Raw genomic sequence first — 24,015 nt, forward strand, 5'->3', positions numbered from 1 at the left:
TTTATTATGCTCGAGCGTGGTGCCCCCCTGCTAGCCAGGGGGTGACCCTGAATACACATTATACAAAGGTTATATACTTTTTAGCAAAGCATGTTGCCCTCGTGCATTGGAAACCTTAGCCAATAAACAAATCCTTGTCTTATCTACCACCTATCCCTGCTTGGTGCATTCCTCGTGCTATACCAGTATGTTAATTACACAGCATGGTCCTAAAGCCATGCATCAGTAACTTTTATTATCAGAATGGGAGGCCTCACATCAAGGCCAAGAGACAGGGAGTTAGAGACTAACAAAAACCAGATACTGGGAGTCAAGGCAGGCTGGAGACAAGGAGGAGGATTTTCTCAGGGATTCAGTATCTAAGGATCACTCCTCCTGGTGTATAATGTGCTGGCATTTAAACAAAGGTGGGCCCCAAACCAAAATGGAGTCACATGTGCTAACTTTTCCTTAACAATCACCTAATTGATCTTAGTGCAAATAAGGTTAAGGAACAAGTAAAGGTAAGCTAAAAAGGTGCTTTATTTAACATAAGGTAAGTATATGGACAAAATATCTCAGTGGCTTGTATGGGCATGAAGACCAGAACCCTCTCCCTCTACAAATGACAGACAAAGGTATTTATACTTTACAGATCAAAGTTTGCCTGATCGTCTGCCTCGGCCTTGAGATCTGGATCTACCACTGCGCTTGGGGATGACAGGCAGCGCAGCAGGGACTCAGACCTTTGATGACTGCTGGACCAGGATTAGGATCAGGATCAGGATCACTTCTCAGGTAAGTAGCTGTGGTGGTATCTCTAAGAGATCTTCCGGTGGTTCTTGATCCGATGATGCAAACACGGGCTGCTGCTAGGGAGGACAGCACCCTAGACCCTGTGTGTGGGGCTTTTATATCCTCTAGTCTCTAGGCAGATTAGTGACCACCTGAGCAGTCCTTTTCATTGCCTTTCCACAAAACAGCATCAAACTCAAACAAAAGGGCTTCAAAGTTCCAAAAAGAAGGGTGGCCAACATGGCTGCCTAACAACTACTAGACAGTTCAAGATGGTGATTTTAAAATTTTTTCAACATTACCATTTCCCAGGTAAATTATACAAGATACCACATCGACATAAATCAGAGCATGCATATTAAAACATACGTACATGAATAATGCTGTACAATAGGACTGGAAGGGACCCCTAGATCATCGAGTCCAGTCTCCTGCTAGGTCAGGTAACCCTGTCATATAACCACATTCATAATCTTAGCACGCTCCATTTGAAAACTAGTTAGGCTGTTTGCCCCTATTACTTCTATTTGGAGTCCTTCAACTGTAGAAACCTTTTAATTTCCAGCCTACATTTATTCATGCCAGTTTATATTCATTTGTTCTTGTGCCAATGTTGTCTTTTAGCTTAAATAGCTCTTCTCTCTGCCTGATATTTAGCACACACACACCCCCAAGTATTTATTGGGAGCAATCATATCCCTCTCTGTTTTCATTTTGCTAGGCTACAGAAGCCAAGCTCTTATGTCTCATCTCATAAGATAGGGTCTACATTCCCTTGTTCATTCTAGTATCTCTTCCCTGCACCTGTTCCAATTTGAATGAATCTTTCTTGAAGCTGGGTCACCAGAACTGTACACAGTGTTCCAAATGAAGTCTTACCAGTGCCTTGGACAATAGTGTTAATACTTCCCTATCTCTACTGGAAATACCTCATCCGATACAATATATAAGCACATATTTCAAGATATTTCACATAACCACATCACATATCAAACAACATATTTCACGTCACATTTCTGGTTCATAGTCATCCTGCATTTGACTAATACACGTAGGTCTTTCTTCTCCTCTGTCATTGGCAAGTGATGAGCCCCCAGCTTATAGCAGAAAATTTTATTAGTCCGTAAATGCATGATTTTGCACTTTCTACTATTACATTTCATCCTATTAGGTGAGTCCTCAAGGTCATCCAACTCTTCCAGTATAATATTCTGATCCACCTCTGTATTGACAGTCTCCCAGCTTTGTGTTATCAGGAAATTTCATTAGCACAATCCTAGTATTTGTGCCAAGATCATTAATGAAAATATTAAATATGATTAGTCCAAGACTAATCCTTGAGGAGACTAATCCACAAGTAACCTCCCTCCAGCTTGACACTTCTCCTTTCAGCATGATCTACTCTCATTGCCCCTTCAACCAGTTTCTTATCCACCTTACAATTCTTGTTCTAATCCCCATCGTCTCCATTTTAACTAATAATTTCCCATGTGGTACCATATCAAATGCTTTACTGAAGTCCAAATAGATGAGATCTACCTTATTTCCCTTGTATAAAACAATAGTTATCAGAGACAGATATCAGGTTAGTCTGGCATGATGTACCTTTGGTAAACCAATATTGCATTTTATTCCATTTTCCATATAACTCCTTGTCTTTAATCTTTCCTTCAAAATTGTTCAAAAACCTGGCATATTATTGAGGTCAGACTAATGGGTTTGTGGTTACCCAGATTACTTTTCCCTCCCTTTCTTAAATATAGATACTTTGTTTGCTATTCTCCAGTCATACATTACCACCCCTGATTTGACAGATTTATGAAAAATCTTTGCTACTGGACTAGCAATCTCATGTGTCAGTTCTTTCAGTATTCTGGGATAGAGATTATCTGGTTCCTCCCAATTTGAGCACATTAAGATTTTAGAGTTTTGCTTCCACTTCAGATGTGATCATTTCCATTTCTATACTCATTCCTATTAGTCATCCTGCCTTTGTCCCCATGTTCTACATTATCATCCTTATTGATAACTGAGGCTAACATATTCATTTAATATTCATTTGTGCCATGCCTAGATTATCTTTAATCTCTACCCCATTCCCTTCTTTCCACTTCTTTTCTTGTTCTCTTTTTATTTATGTGGATAAATAAACTTTTACTTTTTAATTTCTTTTACAAAGTCTAACTCAGCTTGTCTTTTGGCAATACTTTATCCCTACTCATTCTGACCTCTAAGACAGAGCTTTCGTTGCTGTCAGTTTCTTTTTCCATTCCTTGTAAACTTTCTAATTATTCCTAATAGCCTTTTTGAGGTATGGTTGTTTTTTTTTCTTTCTTTCTTTGTTTTTAGGTCCAGTTAGGTCTGGAGCCCTTCCATACATGTTTTTTCCTCCCATGCTTGGGATGTAAATTCAGACCTGCTCCACGTTAAAGTCCCTGAGCTCTGAAGTCCAGCTAAATTCACTAACTAGTTCCCTTAATTTCTTAAGATCTGTGATTTTTGAAACCGAAAGCCTTAGTTACCAACCTTCCATTTAATTTATACTGAATCAGCTAGCAATCACACAATCCAAAAAGTTGTTTTCTAAAACCAGCTCTTCTATAATGTCCTCACTAGTTACCAAAACCAAACATACAATAGCTTCACTTTTTTTTTTTTTTGGTTCAGTGAATATTTGGTGAAGAAACCGGTCAGCTATCAAATCCAGGCGTAACTGAGCATGCCATTATTAGCAGCAAATGTTCTCCAGTCCACATTTGTGAAGTGAAAGTCTCCCATAATTGGCACTTTTATCTAGAAATCTTTGATTCTTCTGATGCTTTTGAATAAGAGTGTGACTCCTAAGAAAGTTTTCAAGTATGCAGTTTTCCATACTGTACAGAAAGCTGTTTTAAAATCACTAATTTTTATGTTTAATGATTAGATTATTTATTTTTTGCTTGTGGCAAAGCTAGTCAAACTTTTTACATGCTAACAAATAGAAGTATGTTGTAGGGTAACCCAGCCTCTTGCCTCACACTATCCATTGAGAGCAACTTCTTTGTACTAAGGCTTTGATACATTCAACTCAACCTACCACCACATTACAGAATGTTCTATTAGAGAGCTTTCAAAATGAAGAATCCTCAGCTTTCTTTCTTCAGCTCATGCTTCTTTTCCTAGTCCAGTAAGGTAGACACATTTCAAGCTGACTAGCCTTAGGCGATGAGCATTCCATTCAGTTTCACTGAATTCTGATAATGGTTATGAAAATATTTGCATACCAGTTGCTTTATTCACCAAGGGCTTGATCGTACAAGGTGCTGAGTACTCTGATCCCATTATAGCAAAGCCTTTTAAGCACAAGCTTAACCTTAAGCATGTGAATAGTCCTATTGACTTCAGACTAGACTGAGACCAGAGTGCTCAGTGTATTTCAGATTTGAAACCCAAGGAGTAGATTCCAATTTACATTTTGCCCTGGCCTTTGAAGGGGGTGGTAGTGGCATAAGAGACGCTGCCCATGCGAGAACTCTGGGAGTCCCCTCCCTCAGCTCCCTTGCACACAGAGAGAGTGCATGTGCCCTGTTCCTTTGGATGGCATAGCCTGTGACATGAAAATACCCAGCCATGGCTCTGCCTCCTCCCTAGGCCTTCCAAGCCCCCTCAGTGATTTGCAGAATCACCGACATAGGCAAGAACAGTCTTTGCACTGAGTATATTGGCTTCTATTTTGCAAGGGTTGTTTGGGGAAGCCTCTTTGTGCTTTCAAGCACGCCTACACAGCCAAGCCTAACCTAGCCTCAGTATGGCTACAATATTTTGCTTACAGCTATCATCACTCTTTTTACTACACGTTTGAAAATCATTTAAGCAATATGGAGAACCCAGCCTCCAATTTGGGGAATAATGCTAGAATGAGTTTTTACCATGCTTTTGTTCATAAGAACAACATAAGAACATAAGAATGGTCATACTGGGTCAGATCAAAGGTCCATCCAGCCCAGTATCCTATCTACCGACAGTGGCCAATGCCAGGTGCCCCAGAGGGAGTGAACCTAACAAGTAATGATCATGTGGTCTCTTTCCTGCCATCCATCTCCACCCTCTGACAAACAGAGGCTAGGGACACCATTCCTTACGCATCCTGGCTAATAGCCATTAATGGACTTAACTTCCATGAATTTATCTAGTTCTCTTTGAAACCCTTTTATAGTCCTAGCCTTCACAACCTCCTCAGGCAAGGAGGTCCACAAATTGACTGTGTGCTGTGTGAAGAAGAACTTCCTTTTATTTATTTTAAACCTGCTGCCCAATAATTTCATTTGGTGGCCCCTAGTTCTTATATTATGGGAACAAGTAAATAACTTTTCCTTATTCATTTTCTTCACACCACTCATGATTTTATATACCTCTATCATATCCCCCCCTTAGTCTCCTCTTTTCCAAGCTGAAAAGTCCTAGCCTCTTTAATCTCTCCTCATATGGGACCCTTTCCAAACCCCTAATCATTTTAGGTGCCCTTTTCTGAACCTTTTCTAATGCCAGTGTATCTTTTTTGAGATGAGGGGACCACATCTGTACGCAGTATTCAAGATGTGGGGGTACCATAGATTTATAGAAGGGCAATAAGATATTCTCCATCTTTTTCTCTATCCCTTTTTAAATGATTCCTAACATCCTGTTTGCTTTTTTGACTGCCGCTGCACACTGTGTGGATGTCTTCAGAGAACTATCCACGATGACTCCAAGATCTTTTTCCTGATTAGTTGTAGCTAAATTAGCCCCCATCATATTGTATGTATAGTTGGGGTTGTTTTTTCCAGTGTTCCCTCCCGACTGGACTAGAGAAGCTATTCATTGATTGGCTTTCCTGTTTAAACTTTGTGTAAGTTTCAGTTAGTAAAAAGGTGAAAGGAACTTCTTATCTGCTTTGAAAGAAATACATTATTTGTTAGTCAAAAATTATTTTTGCAAAAGGTCATTCTTCTGATATATTAGTCATTGCAGCCTTTGCCCAGAAAAATCTCATTGACAATCCTTTACATTTTTCATGTATTTATTTTTATGATATGCTGAGGCAACTCAAGGTTTACATGTAAATTCTATAAAGCAAGACCTTTTAGTCTGTCTCTCTAAAACTTCTCCTACAGTGCCTGGCATTTGGCCTGTCATGTGTTTTAAATTTAGCTTATTTTGACTAAGATTTCACTAGTTATTGAATTTTATATCTGAGTTTGTAAGCCCCAGCACTGTTTTTATTGTTTTGCTCATTTTATTATGCAAAATGTTTTTGATGTAAACTCTATTGACTTTATTTATATACAGAATACAACAGGGTCCTCAGGCTTCATTTTTCCTCTGCTACCAGTACAAAAATCAGTAGTAATTCCACTGAAACAAATGGAATTTTGCAGGTATTGGGGCTGGCAGGGGGGAAGAGTTTGAGGGAAGAGAAGTGGCCTGATGTAGGACGCTTGGGGAATTGAGGAAAATTCTTTCTTTCTTCAAAGACAGAGCATGAAGGTGGAGTAGCAGAGGGACCAATTAATGGCTTTGTGTTGTTGCAGCTCAGGGTGGTGGAGGAAGTGGTGCTGATAGGGGCTAGTGGGGATTGTTTGTATGTACACCTGTGGGGAATTGCTGCCCACATAACATTTTTCACGTCTTTTCAGAAACTGCAGGACCAGCTCTATGCATATCTTTCCCTTTGATGGAGCAATTTTAAAGCAACTCCATGAGGGGGAATCTCAGAGTTTTTCTTCCCTATGCTCCCTCTCTTGTATATATTGTCACAGGAAGCAGGGGGAGGAAATCTAGGGCCTTGTTTTTTTGGTTTAGATGGAACCTTCTCCTTGAATTTGTTTCCATACTCTTGTAATAGTCTTTTCCCTTTCTCATTAGATACCAGTTTCCCCTCTCTCCCCCATGACTTTTAAAGTGTGAGGTATCTTAATTTCTTTGAAATTCCAGAGGCTGGAATGGTTTTGTTTTTCCTTGTAGTGGTTTTTGCTACGCCCTGGTGTTGACCACTGAGAGTTGTATATTCTTAATCTTTCTTATAGCAGTAGCAGTCTTCATCCCTTCCTGTTTCTCCCAGAATATTCTTTTTCTATGAGATTCCTGCAATTTAGAGACTGTCATTTTGTGATTTAGGGGCCAGATAAGTGGCCACTCATTTTGTGCCAAAACTCTACTTGACTGATGCCTCACCTGGTTAATGCTTCCAGAGAGCATTAACCAATGAGTATGTACAGGCTGCTTTCTTCTTCAGGCTCTTTCATATTCAAAAAGAAAATATAGGCTTATATTTTGAAAAGCAGTCATCAGTACTTTGAGTGCAAATCAGGTAGCTAGGCTTCAAAATGAATGCAAATTATGGATGCTATTAAGCATGCCTGTCATTTAGTGCCTACACTGAATTACAGATGCAAAGTTTTACCCAGTCATGGAGACTTAGTTGATGGCCTTGGAATGTATCCCTTTAATCTTTTATTGTGTGAGATAAATGGATCATTTAATACAATATAGAATTCTCTTCATTCTTTAATGCAGTACTTTTCTGCCCCTTTAATACCCCAATGGAGCTGAAATCAGGTAGAATCTAGGGTCATTTGACATTAGATATTAGATTAAATTCAGTTTTTTTGCTTTAGGATGATGACATCTGCACAACATTGGGATGCAGCCTTAAAAGGGTGTATTCTCTGGATATGTGATATTTTTCTAAATCAGGGGAAGGTATTTTTTACTTGAACACAGTAATCAATCCTTAAATAGCATTTCAAGCTTACATGAAATGAACCAACTCATGAGTGCTGCAGTTTAGACAAAGAAAATGGAACTTGTGCTGATCAGGTCAGACAATATGTTTATATTGGAATACTGTAAAAATATCCCTTTTCTCTCTTATAATAGTAGTCTTAAAAATAAAGTAATTCTTAATCAGACATGGGACAGGTCAGATCATCATTGAGTTTATTGTATTGTGTTGTGTTAAAAAAAGTCTTTTACAGCCTAAACTTTATTCCCATCAAGAAAAAAAATAATTTAAACTGACATAACACAAACAAGCTCCTGACTGACACTTCTGCTCTCAACAATATTTTAGAGAATTTTATAACATCAAAGGCAAATCTGAATTCAGAAATTCAGTTGAAAAAAGAGCTGTAATTTCTCTAGGAAAATGTGTTCCACTTCCCAAACTGACGTTGACAAATAAAAAGTTAAAATGACCTTGACATTTGTAAATCCTTTAAAATGTATCTTGTACCCTCCGGACATGAAATTCCATTGTAGATCTATTTTTTTTTTTACATTAGGCATTAATAGGGATGTTCCAGCCAGTTTAAAATTAATGTAGTGTGCAAGAAAAATGCTTTAAAATAACCCAGAAATGCATCAGCTACTAGTTATTGAAGCTGCATGCTGTTGCAAGTTTTAGACTTCAATTTCCTTCTGTATCTTTCTGTGACTACATTACATGTATATTCACTAAAGGTCAAATACTTCTGCTTGAGTAAGGACTGAACTCCCACTGACTTCAAAGAGAATTTTGCCGAAGAAAAGGCCAAATTCTGGAGCCTAAGTGTAAACATCTTGGGGCGAATATATTCCTTAATGTGTTTTGAATGTATTGTTCATCTATTTAATATTAACACACAGTATATTCTGGTCTGTAGTACAGGTGAAGTGCTGCTCTCACTCACATTGGTATAAATCCACAGCAGCTTTCTTGAATCAATAGAGCTACACCAGATTTACATCAAAGGTTGTCCAGATGGAGAAGATGTCTGCGTAGTTCTGCTTCGCAAGCAACTTTGCCTGTAAATCTCTCCCTCTACTATCCTCAGTACCAGCTACTATCAACAACAAGGTGCATGGAAGGGAGAAGGAAAGAGAGAGACATGTAGGCAGAGTTGCATGGAGTCATTTTCTCCTGTGGCTTGCCAGAGAAAAGCTCAAATCTGCACTTAGTAGATCCATGGGACTAGTATTTCCTTGGGTGACCATTTCAAGGGGTGCAATGAGGGTGGACAGCAGCTGTAACATAGGAGTCCTCAATAGGCAAAGAATTAGTGAGGCTGGCTCCTGGGTCACTTTAATCTTGCAGCCCTCAGTGTAGAGAACAGTGAGAGACAGTAAGGTGGTATAGCCAGAACTCATCAAATGGTGGATAACCCCTTGGGAACTGCAGCCAGCGACTGTAATTCAGAACAATCCTTAAAGGTGGGCTGGGACCAGTTTTGAGCCACCCAGGGTTTGGGAGCCTTAACCAGTCTTTTGCCTTAATCCCATGGGAGCACCCAGTTGAGGATTTGGCCCAATGACTTCTGAGGAGTGGTGGGTGGCTGCCATTTTTTTGAAACAAGTTACAGAGTTCAGATTAGCAGACCGCAGATAATTGAGATCCCATTCACATTTTGCTCACAAATGAAAGTTTCCCATACAGTAACTGGTTTTTCTCCCCCTTTCTGGGGGGGCAACCCCCCAACATTCAGGTTTTTAGTGTTTTGGTTTTTTTTGCACAACTCAGTGACACACAGCTGCCAAAGGACAAGTATAAACTTCTCATGAAATCTAGGGAACAAAAGTAGGCAGTGAAATGCCAGAGAATCTATAGTGATTGTTTACCATGCATGATCTACAATGTCAAAATGTGAGGTCCAGTCTAGTGTTTAAATGCAATGGATGACAGTGCTGAACTGCTAAGAGGGAAGGGAGCCAAAGCATGCAGTGATCTGCCATAACTTTAAGTAGCTGACAGTTACACAAATTTTTCTTTCGAAGACAAGAATGGTGGTAATTATGAACCTCTAAAAATCTAACATACGCTTTACACAGTGATCTACAAGTGAAATATATCACTCCCAGAGGAAACCATTTTTCTTTCTAGTAGATGAGTAGAGCTCATATCTTAATGTTCACTCAGTAGCCTTGGGGTGAGATTGTGTTTTGTGCATTGTCTCAGGAGGTAGAATTCCTCCCCAGTTCCTTCTTACACAAAGAACACGTGCACAGTGCACCATCCCTTTGTATAGTAAAGCCTGCTCTTCCCCATGCAGCTGGTTAGCTGGCCTGACCCGTCGCTGCCTCTTTCTTTCCTGTGTGGGATGACTTCTGAAGTATGTCAGGATGGAACAGTTTCTGTGCTCTGAGTGAGGAACTGTTCTTATAGTTGGCCTATTTACTAGAAGGCTTACACCCTCTTCCCTTCTGGGAACTTGTGCTTGGACCAGGCACAATCTGTCCCCTACTTCTGGTTCTAATTAGATTTGTAAGACATAAAACTTGCAATCTTTGCAAACATGCCTACGTGTTAGTAACACAAATATAAATTAAAACAATTCCATTCTAAATTCAATGGTTCCTTCATGGTCATTTCATTTTCTCCCCAATCAAAGCTGTAGTGGATAAATCACATACTATAGCCAGTCTGCAGTGGTGTACAGAATCCCTGGATTCTCCCTATTGAGGAGAAAAGTCCCTTTTGGCTACTAGAATAGAAACAGTGTTGTAGATCGGTATTCAGAATGTTGAAAGGCCTTTAAAGAATTTAAATTAATGAGTTATTCAATAAAAACAGAAAATACATGCACGATGCACACTTTCTTGCCATCAATTCTAAAACTTACTGTGCTCTGCTAGGCCTGTTTTAAATAGGTGTTCTGATGTGAACATGTATGAAATATTTTAATTTGGATAGATCTTCGGAAGAGAGCTAGAAGTGTTCCTGATTTTTACCACAATGTTTCCCTATTATAAATATGCTCAACTTTTTATCCTTTTTTCCTTAAGCATTAATAAAGGGCATATAGTAACAAGCTGAATCGTATTTCCTGTAAAGTAGATTTGATTTTCAAAGTTGCTATTACTTCTATGGGTGACTTTGTACTGGATGACCACCTAGGAGAAATGTGTTAAGACTGTCATCTCTCCCAGTAGGGTTGCCAACATTCTAATAGCACAAAACCAAACACTCTTGACCGGCCCCCTTCCCACCCTCCTTCCCCGAAGACCCTCTCCCCCACTCACTCCATCCCCCCTCCTCCATCGCTTGCTCTCCCCCACCTGCACTCACTTTCACTGGGCTGGGGCAGGGGGTTCGGGTGTGGGAGGGGGTGAGGGCTCCATCTGGGGGTGCAGGCTCTGGGGGCCAGGGATGAGGGGTTTGGGGTGCAGGAGGGGGCTCAGGGCTGGGGTAGAGGGTTGGGTGCGGGACGGGGTGTGGGGCAGGGGATGGGGGGAGTTTGGGTGTGGGAGGAGGTTCAGGGCTTGGGTGGGGGTGTGGGAGGGGATGCAGGCTCCAGAATGGAGCTTAGGGCTGGTGTGGGAGGGGGTGCGGGCTCCAGGAAGGCGCTCAGGGTTGGGGCAGGGGGTTGGGGTGCGAGAGGGGGTGTGGGCTCCATCTGGGGGTGTGGGTTCTAGGGTGGGGCAGGGGATGAGGAGACTGGGTGTGGGAGGAGTTGTGAGGTGCAGGCTGGGAGGCGGAGTTTAGGTGTGGGAGGATGCTCAGGGCTGGGGTGTAGGAGGGCGTGCAGGCTCCAGGAGGGGTCTCAGGGCTGGGATGGAGGGTTGGGGTGTGGGAGGGTGTTTGGGTGGCACTTACCTCAGGCGGCTCCTGGTGGGCAGTGCAGCGGGGCTAAGGCAGGCTCCCTGCCAGCCTTGGCTCCACATGGCTCCTGGAAGTGACCAGCATGTCTGGCTCCTAGGCATAGGGGCAGCCAGGCACCTCTGCACCTGCAGGCCCTGCCCCTGCAGTTCCCATTAGCTGCAGTTCCTGACCAATGGGAGCTGCAGAACCCACACTCAGGCAGTGTGCAGGGCTACCCTGATTGCCCCTGTGCCTAGGGGCTGCAGGGACATGCCAGATGCTTCTGGGAGCTTCAGGGAGCCTGCCTTCAAGGAGCTGCACCACCGACCGGACTTTTAACGGCCTGGTCAGTGGTGCTGACCGGAGCTACCAGGGTCCCTTTTCGACCTGGCGTTCCGGTCAAAAAAGAATACCTGGCAACCATATCTCCCAGACAGATCACATATCTTACTGTATGCTTTTTAAAGTGACGAGTAGACTTATAGTGCTATACAAGTAATATTTAATACATAATTGTAAAGAATTGATCTTCATGCTGATCAGGTTCTATAACTGTTGTGAGGAGGAAGTACATGCAGGTAGCAACCTGTATTTGAGGAAAATAAAAGAATAAACTTTTTCTTCTTTCAAATCCACACCTTTTATATAGCAATATGCCACTTTACCCTTCACTCATGCACTTTCTTAACTTTACACTCTGTGTCTTCAGTTACAAATAAGCATCAATGGAACCACTCACAGTGCAGAACATTAAGCATGTGTGTTTGAATGGCCTGGGCCTATATTCTTACATGTTATTTTTCTCTTAGTTTTGAAACATGGGTTGTTTGTAGCATCATGTAGAGACTTAGAAAGAGCAGTGCAGGGAAGGGCTTGACTCACTGAAGGTGACTCCATGTGGAAGTAAATACAGAGTCCTTTTCTTATGGATCAGAAAGACACAGCAGGAGGGGAAATGTGAAGTGCACTGAAAAGCTCTGATAGATTTGTGTCAATTTCAAGCTAGGCTGCTGTACAGACAAACCCATACTTCCATTTTATGAATACACCAATTTGCCTTGTTGTTTTATTCTATATTAGAAAAATGAAGAAGTGAAAAAGTGACAGACTTCACAAAATATAAATATATTGGATTGCAGATTTTCTAAAGTTGAAAATAAGACATAATTCAACAATTACAGCTTTAAAAACCACACACACACCAGACCCATTTATTAAATTTTATGTTCTGGAACTATGGGACTGTATCTTTGCTGAATGTATTGGCATGACAATTCTTAAGACATTAACTATTTAACAGTAGCCTTGTCTTATTTGTTAGCATACTGTGATGCATATGCCTTTCTCCATTTAAATCACTCACCACTGCAGCAGAGTAATTGCCACTGAATACCACTGAAGTAGAGTAATTCCCTTGTGTTGTATACTGTAAAATAAATCTGTCATCACTACTTAACACTGAATTTCTAACACACAAAATGGATTGGCTATCCATAGATGTTACATTACACTTGTTCATGTTTTATGTGGCTATGTAGTATGTCATGTTTGCTTGGTTTACCAAAGATGTTCAGAAATAAGGGCAGTGTCTGCACACTGAGAGGAAGTTAGTTACAGGAATGTGTTGCCTTTGGTAATTGTGCATGGGTATGGTCGTACTCAAATAAGGAAATGGAGAGTTCAACAGTTAAAAATGACACCCTCTTTCAATTAAGTTTGAAAAAGCAGCATTTTCTCCTCTTATCACATATCAGGAAAGAATCTGCAGATTCATTCCATAATATAGGATGAATATAGGCCATGCCTCCACTGCAATGTGTTAGGACTTCAATGAAAGAAAAATAATATCATTCTCATTTTATGGAACCATAACTGACTGTTAGAGGCAGGGAAAAGAAAAAAGAAAAAAGCCTGATCCTAGCGTGGGTATTTTGGTTACACCTGGAATGCAGTATTGACTCTTTATTTATATATGGTATTTTGATATCAGATTTTTGTAGTGTAGTGGAGGGATCTTGCATTTAAAAATATAAAAATTACAGGCTTCACTGAAGCCCTGCACAGGTCAAAGTCAGCCTGAATGGAGCCACTTGCAAAATTCTACAACCTATCAAATTGTACTGGTAGGCAAATCTCTCTGCTGCAGATTCATGTGAATGATCCTCAATTTCTGGACATCTCCTTATGGCAACCCTTCTTTGTCTTTACCATATTGTTCCAGCTGCTTAAAAGAAAAAATTGTACCCAAGTTTATTTAACAGTCTTAAGGTCTGGAAATCAAGGAGCACTTAAATAATAAGTTAAATTTATTTGGAAATAATGGGTTCCATTGTCCCGTTCCAGGATAGCACTGTGCTCAGGTGGTGTAGATCTGCATTGCCTCGGTGGCAGTTCTGGGAGGCATTGTTCCCTTGGTAGAAATAATGTCCATTGGAGCTATTAGGATGCATGGGGCCAGACTCAATATGTCTCTAAGTTCTCTATTACTATTGAGCCGCTTCCTGGTTACGATCTTCCTAACAATTGTGCTGTCAAGTGTCATACTGGCAGCATGGGAGACAAGTGTAAGATTCTGACAACACTGCAGAACTGGCAATGTAAGACTCTGACCATGCTCTAGACCTGGCAGTATAAAACCCTGCCCCCTGCTGCAGATCTGGCATAGTAGTGCTGACTAGTCTGGACAGAACTTTGCTGCATGAACCATGCTAGTGAAACCATGCCCTGAGCTACTTACTTATTCAGTCTTTTTGCATATGTTTTGAGTGTTTCTCTGACAGTAGTCCCTATCCATAGTCCCTATCCACTCTTCAGGGAAGCCATGCTGGAGCTATAGCGTAGCCAGATCTAGCAGCTATAAAAAGCCTTTGTTGTGCTTTAATATAGAAAGATTTACTCTGCACTGAAGTTTGCTGCTTTTCCACCAAAAATCCATTCAGACACTATGCTTTAATCCATTCAGGAAAAAAAAACCCTGGGTTTTCCTCCCTTTATGCTGCTGGCATCGAAAACTGACAGGAAACTGGGTCTATGGGCTTGCCTAAATACATTTAGTATCTGAGAAACAGCGGGAAACAGTTACCTGAGTGTTACCGGACATGTCACATACCATTCTATGAAATGAATCATGAGCTAAAAAGGCTTTTTACTGATGCCTGTCTTTTGCTGACTGAACATTATATGCATAGATCAAAGTTGTCTCAACAATCAAGGAAGTGCTGCTGCAAACCAAGTTCATCCCTCAATTCCCATGTTTCTTAGAAACACTTGCCAGATTGAGGAATAATCTGCAGATCAGTAACTTTGGAGTGAATAATTGTGAACAGCAAATAATTTAAGAGAACTGGATATTTCATGACAAGGCTAAATTAATCAGATGAACTAACAATTTATTTCTAATAAATCAATATATCATGTGATTATGTTCAACAAATTAAATAATCAGTGTACTCTTAAGATACCACAAGTGTTTAATGGGTATATGAATTGGCATGTATTAAAAATTTAAAGTGTTGTTTTACTCTGAAACATGATTATGCAAAAATGGCATATTTTGTTGGCATATTTTTTACCTTTTACTACTTTTGGCCAACCAGAACCAACATAGCTCAGGCAGAGTAAAATGGAATCTTTTTTGGCATACCCATCCTCAACTAAATTGTTTACTACCTGATCCATTTTCAGTGCTATCTGTATAACCTACATTTGAGTAATGCCCTTACTTACAGCTTTGCTACACCATTGAAAGTAATAGGTATACACAGACAAAGCTGACACCCTAATTTGGCCAGCAGAGTCCTTATTACCAGTGATAATACAAAGCCAGAAAGAACCCAGCTCAGCATACAGATTCCAGGCTGTGTTTGTAGGATGGGCAAGTAGGGAAAGAACAAAAAACACTCCCCCCTACTTATTGTAAACTCACCAAATGTGAAATGAAAATTACTAGAACACAAATACAGAACCATATACCAACTTATAGGCACATAAGGGCTGTACCGAACTTGCTATGCATCTGAAAAGTTACAGTAACAAATATGCAACATTGTTTTGTAATAATGGATAGGAGTTTGTACATTCTGGTTTGATATTACAAAAAAAAAATCACTGATATTGAGGTAACTCAAGGTCAGAAAATTCAAAGATCCTTGTCTCACTCCTTTAAGCTTCCATTATTTGGATCAGCAAAGCCAGCTCTGAAAGCCCAGTAGTCCAGGTAAGGAAAATTAATTTCTCTTTTGTCTTTTCAACAAACAGGTGATTCTTTTGTTCCCTGTTTTCTGAGCTGAATGACAAACTGTGAGGATTATGACATTTGCCCCAACAGCACTGATAGTTCTCATGCTATTATACATATCTAAAAGATATGAGATAGGCTGTAGAAACTTAATCAAAAAATTCTTGTTATACCAGAGGTCAGACTAGATGATCACAATAGTTGCTTCTAGCCCTGGAATCTATGAATGTGATTTGACCCTAAATATGACATATTTGGAATATAGACATTACTGTATGTCTTTAAGGACCAGCAGTACAAAGCGGGGGGAAAATGAATACAGCTATAAAAACCAAGAAACAATGGGTATTTTTTTTGTCAACACAAAATGGATGAGGATAAAATGTTATTAACAGGGAATATGCAGATTATTGTGGTTATGCTGCAATTCTTCACAAATAAGCCATTATATGTATGTTGAGATGTTGTGTTTCTTTTAAAACTGTACGGCTCAAATGCATCCACCTGACTTTCATGTAATCATGAATATTAATGACACCAGAATCAATTGGAGGCATGAACAGTTGGTAGAAGTGTCACATGGCAATCAAGAATTTATTCAAAATAGATACAGATGAGCTTAAATGAGATAATGAAAACAATGTAAGATTCTATAGCTACTGTGTTATAGTCAACATGTTGAAATTTTTTTGTTAATTGAGAAAGGTTTAGGTTGTCCTTCACAAATGTCCTTCTAAGGCTGTGTAGAATTCAGTATGTGCCTTTCAAAGTGATGCATACTTGATAAAGTATGTGTGACCCTAGATATGCTTTATATAGTACATGCAGGACAAGGAGAGGTGGAAAAGAAACAAACCCTGTTGAGATTCTAAGCCCCACAGAGCAGTTAAAGCCATCGGGAGTGGAACAGCAGGTTACCCTGTGAAATTCCAAATCTCTACAGGACACTATGAACTAGAAGTTGCTGGGGACCCTCCTTAATTCCTAAAACTTTGTTGAAGAGAGATGTGGGAGGAAGCCCACAGAGTTCTACGGTGAGATTCTGACTCTGTTGAAGATAATGGGAGGGTTTTTTTTTTGTAAAACCACACACAATTAGGTAATGTGACAAAGCTCTGTCCTTGCCTCCGTGGGTCCCACATTTCCTAGTGGATTTCGCTAGCCTCAGAGGCTCACTGTGACCCTCCACATAACCCTTCTCTCTCTAGAGACAATGGTCACAGTCTACTGAGCCATTTTCATCATAAGCCAGCAAGGGAGGTGAGGAGAAGTTATCCTTCCTTGCACAGTCTCTGTTTCCCAGTCTCAGTGATTAATCAGGGGGCAAAAGGTGGGGGGAGCCCATATCCACCCTCTACTCTGGGGTCCAGCCCAGGGACCCTAATAGTATCAGCTATGGTAGATGACCTTTTAGAAACATGACATGTACAATTCCCTGGGCTTTGTCCCCCACAGCAGCCCTCACTTCCTCAAACTCCACTTCACCCTTACCTCAGGGCCTCCTTCCTTGTGCCTGATATGGTTTGTACTACTCAGTCTCTCCAACAGCACAACTTCCTCCCACAGCTCCTGACATGCACACCCACCTGGCTGACTGGGAGGCTTTTAACTAGTTTCTGCCAGCCCCTGATTGGCTTCAGGTGTCCCAATCAACCTAGCATTCTCCCTGCCTTCTGGAAAGTTCTTAATTGGCCCCAGGTGTCTTAATTGACCTGGAATGGCTGCCATTTCACTTATCCTGGTACCAGGGATTTGTTTAGCCTGGAGCTAATATATCTATCTCCCACTACTTTTCTATAGCCATCTGGCCTTGCCCCGTCACAGTAAGTAACACTTCTCTCATGGTAAAATCCTAATGGAGACAAGGCATGGGTAGTTTTTACTGTGAAGTAGCTAGGAGAGGTCAACCCTATGACCTGTACTTGACCATACTAATTCATTTCATGGTAAACTACAGTTCTGTGTCTCACTGGGATTTTATAGTGGGATAGCTAATATGTTAATTAGCCCACCTTAAAACACTTTTTAAAAAAGCAACAAAGAGAAAGCATAAAAGGTTATTTAAGCTTGGGAGAGCAGGGAGAACCAGGGAACTATCAAAGCTCCTAAGCTCTGCATTGGTCAAATGTTTTAAAAACCAAGTAACTAAACAGTCTCTATTTCCACTAACCCTAAGTTGCTATTTAACATTAAAGTTGAGAAACACATGTACCAACCCTGCAGTATGACACGTGAGCACAAATCCCTGCGGCCATGTGGTTCACATGGCAAGATTGGGGCCAGAGTGTAATCAGTAGAACATTCTGAGCCTCTGCTTCACCGTGTTTCCAGTGAGTGCAATGAGCAAGGGGACTTTAGGAAGCTGGTTGTTGGCTCGCTGATCCTGGGACTACTTTTGTGCTAGTCTTGGCAGAGTTTAACGCTGCCTACTGACTGTTGTAAACTCTACCGGCTGTGACTCCAAAAAGCCAGCAGTGGTTTTAGGGAAGCCTGTGAACACTTAACGTTGTCTGTGCAAACTTAATTTGGCCCTCTTATGCATATGCCCATCATTACATGGAAGATGAATTTCTCTCAATGGTACATGTAGTACTGCAATGACACTCAGATATACTTGATCATCCTGGATACCATGGGCTAAACATCAGTGAGGAAGAGGCACTGGCTTGTGTACCAAACAGCATACACACATTCTGGCAACTCCTCATAGGTGGCCAGTCTAGTCATGGAGAATTCATGGCCTTCTAAGAAACTTAGAGAAGGATGATATATTGAATAAAAATCATTGCAGCAGAAAAGTTCATCTGTAAAATGTACAATTTACCAGATGAGGAGTGCTGCAATGAGGCACAGGTGATATTGTTTTCCAAGTGTAGATTACCAAGGGCACTGCCCCCAACAAGTGGTGCATTACACTATCACATCCAAAGTGCTCACTTTCAAGCCAAGTCATTGGAGACAGGCAAACTACAACAACCTCACATTACCCTCACCAGAGAATATGGGTTGGACCAAGCACATTGAAGAACTGGTACCCAAGATACTATCACTGGAGTTAATCCCTGACGGCTCTGCAGAAATTGTTACCTGTGCCTGTGTCAAAGGGAGCATATCTCAATTCTTTAGCTGCAAAAGGCCACATTTATGGGCTCCAGTGCATACCAATGTAAGGGGTGTGTTGGCTCATGTAGGAACTCTTAAATTATGCTTGTCTAAACAGTGTGGAGGATATACAGTGGAAAAAAAAACAGAGGCACTTTTTTTCAAACTGTACTTAAATTTTGAACTCCATTTAGAAGGTGAAATATTCAAAATCCAGCTTGGTAAGCTTTTTTTAGATTCAGGATATTCAAAATTATGAAAGGTAACTTGTTTACCTAGTTTTCCCCAAAAATGCCTCCTACATCTTATTTTATAGAAAATGTGCCCAGACTACTAAGGGAGAGGCCATGTAGAACAAATAGTAGGTGATCTTGTAATTAAAGACTGTATCATAATGCATATACACAAGGGGGTTGGCTGATTTCAGCACGAACAAGCAATCTTAATTCTGGCATTTCCTAACACCAGATTACTTGACTTTGCAGACTTAACGTTACTTACAAAAACAATTTCCTAGCTGTTCAAAAACCCTGAAAAATCAGAAATTCCATAATTCGGAACCATACTGACTCCCTGCATGGGTTATCAGCAGAGTGTGAACTCAGAACTTTCTGCTCCTCACCTCAGCCCTCTACACTGGCACAAACAATAGCAGCAACAAGCAACTATTATCCTCTATGTGGACCAGCCACTAGAGAGGAATATGACACAGTGACTTACACAACTATTTGCCAGATAGCAGTGGAATATTGGGAACTGGGATTCCTGGGTTACATTTCTGCCTCTGGAAGGGACTAGACTCTTGACAGCAAAGCAAACTACATAGATTTGTCATTCAATCTCAAAGTCAATGTGATTGTGGGTGTGACTTAGATATGCCCTATTAGAGACAGGGCTCTGTTCCCAGCTTGGCCTGAAGTGACTTTGTGCGATCTCTCAGTTACCCCACCTAAAATGTGGAGAATAATACTTGCCTGGCTCCTAAAATAGAGGCATAGAGATTTACTGAATAATAAGCACTGGAGTACACACAGTTAATACCAGTCAGCCTAAGAGCCGCAATAAAAACTAATGGTCTTCACCTGGCTCACTAGCATTCCATCCCCTAAGTGAAAGGGCACATTTTTTCTAGGGCAGTCTAGCAATTAAAAAAAATTAATCATGATTAATCGCATTGTTAAACAATAATCAAATACCATTTATTTAAATATTTTGGATGCAAATATATTGATTTCAATTACAAACAAAATACAAAATGTACAGTGATCACTTTATATTTATTTTGGATTACAAATATTTGCACTGTCAAAAAAAGAAATAGTATTTTTCAATTCATCGAATACAATCTTTTTATCATGAGAGTTGAACTTACAAATGTAGAATTATGTACAAAAAACCCTGCATTCGAAAATAAAGCAATGTGAAATTTTAGAGCCTGCAAGTCCACTCGGTCCTACTTCTTGTTCAGCCAATCGCTCAGACAGACAAGTTTGTTTACATTTGCAGGAGATAATGCTGCCTGCTTCTTGTTTACGTCCCTGGAATTCCTGAAAGAACTGGCATTCTCATGGCACTGTTGTAGCCAGCATCACAAGATATTTACATGCCAGACGTGCTAAAAATTCATATGTCCCTTCATGCTTCAACCACCATTCCAGGGGTCATGCATTCATCCTGATGGGTTCTGCTCAATGATAATCCAAAGCAATGTGGACTGACGCATGTTCATTTTCATTATTTGAGTCAGATGCCACCAGGAGAATGTTGATTTTCTTTTTTAGTGGTTCGGGTTCTGTAATTTCCGCATTGGAGTGTTGCTCTTAAGATTTCTGAAAGCACGCTCTACACTTTGTCACTGTCAGATTTTGGAAGGCACTTCAGATTCTTAACATTTGGGTCAAGTGCTGTAGCTACCTTTAGAAATCTCACATTGGTACCTTCCTTGCATTTTGTCAAATCTGCATTGAAAGTGTTCTTAAAATGAACATGTGCTGGGTCATCATCTGAGATTGCTATAACATGAAATATATGGCAGAATGTGGGTAAAACAGAGCAGGGGACATACAATTCTCCCCAAGGAGTTTAGTCACAAATTTAATTAACACATTAATTTTTTTAATGCGCGTCATCAGCATGGAAGCATGTCCTCTGGAATGGTGGCAGAGCATGAAGTGGCATATGAATGTTGAGCATATCTGGCATGTAAATACCTTCCAATGATGGCTACAAAAGTGCCATTCAAATGCCCATTTTCTGGTGACATTGTAAGAAGAGGGTAGCATTTATCTCCTGTAAATGTAAACAAACTTGTTTGTCTTAGCGATTGGCTGAACAAGTAGGACTGAGTGGACTTGTAGGCTCTGAAGTTTTACATTGTTTTGTCTGAGTGCAGTTATATAACAAAGTCTGCATTTGTAAGTTGCTGGGGGGTCCCTGGCCAAGGGCTCCTACTATACGCCGGCCTCCAGCTGCTGGTCCTGGTCGTTCTGGTGAAGGACTGGACTTCCTCTTCCCCTGCAGGGGGTGCTCCCAAGGCCAGGTCAGACTCACCTCCAGGAACCTTCCCTGGCTGCAGGAAGCTCTATGGCTGCTAGCTGGGAGCCCAGCTCCAAAGGCAGCATCACTGCCAGCAGCAGCACAGAAGTAAGGGTGGCATGGTATGGTATTGCCACCTTTACTTCTGCACTGCTGCTGGCCGTGGCACTGCCTTCAGAGCTGGGCGGCTGGCCAGCATCTGCTACTCTCCAGCCACTAAGCTCTGAAGGCAGCACAGAAGTAAAGGTGGCAATATTGCAAGCCCCCTACAATAGCCTTGTGACCCCTCCACACCCCTTTTGGGTTGGGACTCCCCATTTGAGAAATGCTGATCTTCCCTGTGAGATCTGTATAGTTTAGGGTAAAAGTACACAAGACCAGATTTCACAGTCCATGATACATTTTTCATGGACGTAAATTTGGGTGGGCCCTACTCATTGGCTTTGCCCATCTCACTAGAGAAGAGAGGGGCAGGAGCAGCAGCAGCACTGAGCATGAGGCACCATTCCTCACCAGTTCCTCCCATCTTGCCATTGAAGAGATGGAGCAAGGCACCTAGCTTGAACCATTAGTTTTTTTGTTTGTTTTTTAACGAGGAGGCCTGGCAGTCTGAGGAATGCTCCACAATGGTTGTGGAGCTATTAAATGCAGACACTGTCTTCATCCCTTCAGACATCTGAACTCCTGCATAGCCAGGAGGAGCCTGAGGTCACCCCAGATAAGGGTAGGTGACAGTGATTTTCCATGGGATCCCATGTGTACTTGTAACATCCAAGAGTGTCTTCTGGAACACATGATTTAAGTACTTTCCCCGTTCAGCCCTTTTGGGCTCTCTCACCCCCAGTGAGGTCTGTCCTTTTCACTTCGGACGTTCTGTTTGACCAATAGTCAGTAAACTGGAAGGGGATAGGGCACCATTCTAAACCTAGTATTAACTGCCATGTAGATTGAAGCAAAGCCTTCTTAAGCACACCCATACATCATGAACCAAGAAAAATTTAAATCTAATTGCTTGACTGTGCTTTTGCAAACTTCATCTCATTAACAAAAAGTCTTGGTGATGTCATCATTTTGCAGAAGTCATGCTGGGCTAGAAGGTTGCTTCTTCTGTGTGCTGTATTGTGGCTTCTTCTTCTTAGCTGTCTTGTTGCTGGTGTGCCTGATTGTAGAGATGAGATGAACCTACTGAGCAGAGATGAAAGTACTGCTCTGTTGGTCTTAATTGAGAGATTTATACTCTTCTCTTTCCATAGTTTCACTGAAGGTGAAAGGAACACCTCTTTCAGGGCTTGGCTAGATTCAAATGTCAGCTGCTGTCACCTTTTCATTGGTTCATCAACTTTATGGGATGAGTCAATGAAAAGGTGGCAGGAGTTGATATCTGAATGGTCTTAATAGCATCTTCAGGTCATGAGTATGTAATCCACTCATGCATATGCAGCAGGGAAGTAGTAGCTTTTGTCTCTGTAGTGGGATATCATAGCATCTTTAAAGACAGAGTTTTAACTTGTTTGTTCATTTCATTTTCTGACCTATCCCTTTTGTTCCTGAACGGTGTAACAGTAGTTGAAATTCTGTTTCAAATGTGTCCATACATTTTCTATATAAAGGTCTGGTATGTAAAACTTAAATGATCATTGAAGAGTCTTTAAACTTGGATGGTCATAAAAGAGGATACTGTCTTTTCTTTTTATATGTCTTCAGGTTTCTTTTTGTCAGAGTTTGGCAAGGAGTTGCTTGAGCATTGCCAGATAACTAATTAATTCCTCAATTAATATACTTATATTCAAATGGCTTTATATTGGAAAACAGTCATACTATTAAATGATCTTGCTATCTTTGTATACAAAAGATCTTTCTAATGACATCATGCAGTTAGTATATGAAGGCTTGAACTTAAATACAAAATATTTGCACATATACATACCAAAAATTGTTTATGCCACCTTAAGCATTTGAGGGAGAAAAAAGTTCACGTTTAAATGGAAACGTGAGTTGGAAATAACCAGTCTTCTGTAAAACATTCCCAACCATAAACTCTCCTTAACACTTGAAGAATAAACACTTTAAAATGTTTCTAAAAGAAATAAGTTTAAATAAGGTTAGTTCTAGAATTCTTTAAGTGCATTTAAAGCTAATGTTTTTCTCTTTGCAAAGAGGAGTTAAAAAAAGTTCACTTTTATGACTTAGGGCTTGCCTACACTGCCCCGCAGTTCAGTTATCGGGGTGTGAATAGCAGTGCACACCAACGTTCTGTGTTGTAACTCCCAGGGCAGGTGTAGTGGAGGGAGGGAGGAGAAGCTGAGCGGCGGCACGCTCGAGGGAGGGGGTGGTGGTGGTGGAGTAGAGGCAAGGAATGGTTCCTCTCCCCCCCCACTTCCACTCTGCCTGCTCCCCTGAACGCACTGCCTCTCCCTCACCTGAGAGGGAGGGGGGACAAGTGGAGCGGCGGTGGTGTGTTCAGGGGAGTAGGTGGAGCAGAGGTGAGCTAGGGCGGGAGGTTGCAGGGGGGGAGCCACAGGAAGCAATGCGGGAGGGATGGAGAAATGTGGCAAGCCTGGGGGAGGAAGTGGGGCCAGGGATTTGGAGAAGAGGTTGGGAAGGGGCAGAGTTGGGGTGGAGCCGGGGGTGGGAGGCACAAAAAAAGAGCAGGGGTGGCCAAAAATTGTTTTGCTTGGGGTGGGAAAGATCCTAGAGCCGGCCCTGGTAACTCCCCTGTGTGGATGCTCCAGGAGCAAACTAAAAGGTTCCTAGTTTGTATGAACATACTCCTCGTCAAGCAGGATTACATCAA

The 24,015-nt window shown here is 41.1% G+C and overlaps 1 long non-coding RNA gene across 1 annotated transcript in view; it reads left to right on the plus strand.

The window, feature by feature from the left end:
* Positions 1–336: 336 nt before the first annotated feature.
* LOC142073016 (uncharacterized) overlaps positions 337–24,015 on the plus strand; it is a 102,050-nt gene continuing 78,371 nt past the window's right edge. Inside the window, exons 1-2 of the long non-coding RNA XR_012669681.1 lie at positions 337–407; positions 635–777. This is a non-coding gene — a long non-coding RNA (uncharacterized LOC142073016). The remainder of the gene's footprint in view (positions 408–634; positions 778–24,015) is intronic.

This window comes from Caretta caretta, chromosome 8, assembly GCF_965140235.1.
Source record: "Caretta caretta isolate rCarCar2 chromosome 8, rCarCar1.hap1, whole genome shotgun sequence".
Lineage (NCBI taxonomy): Eukaryota > Metazoa > Chordata > Testudines > Cheloniidae > Caretta > Caretta caretta.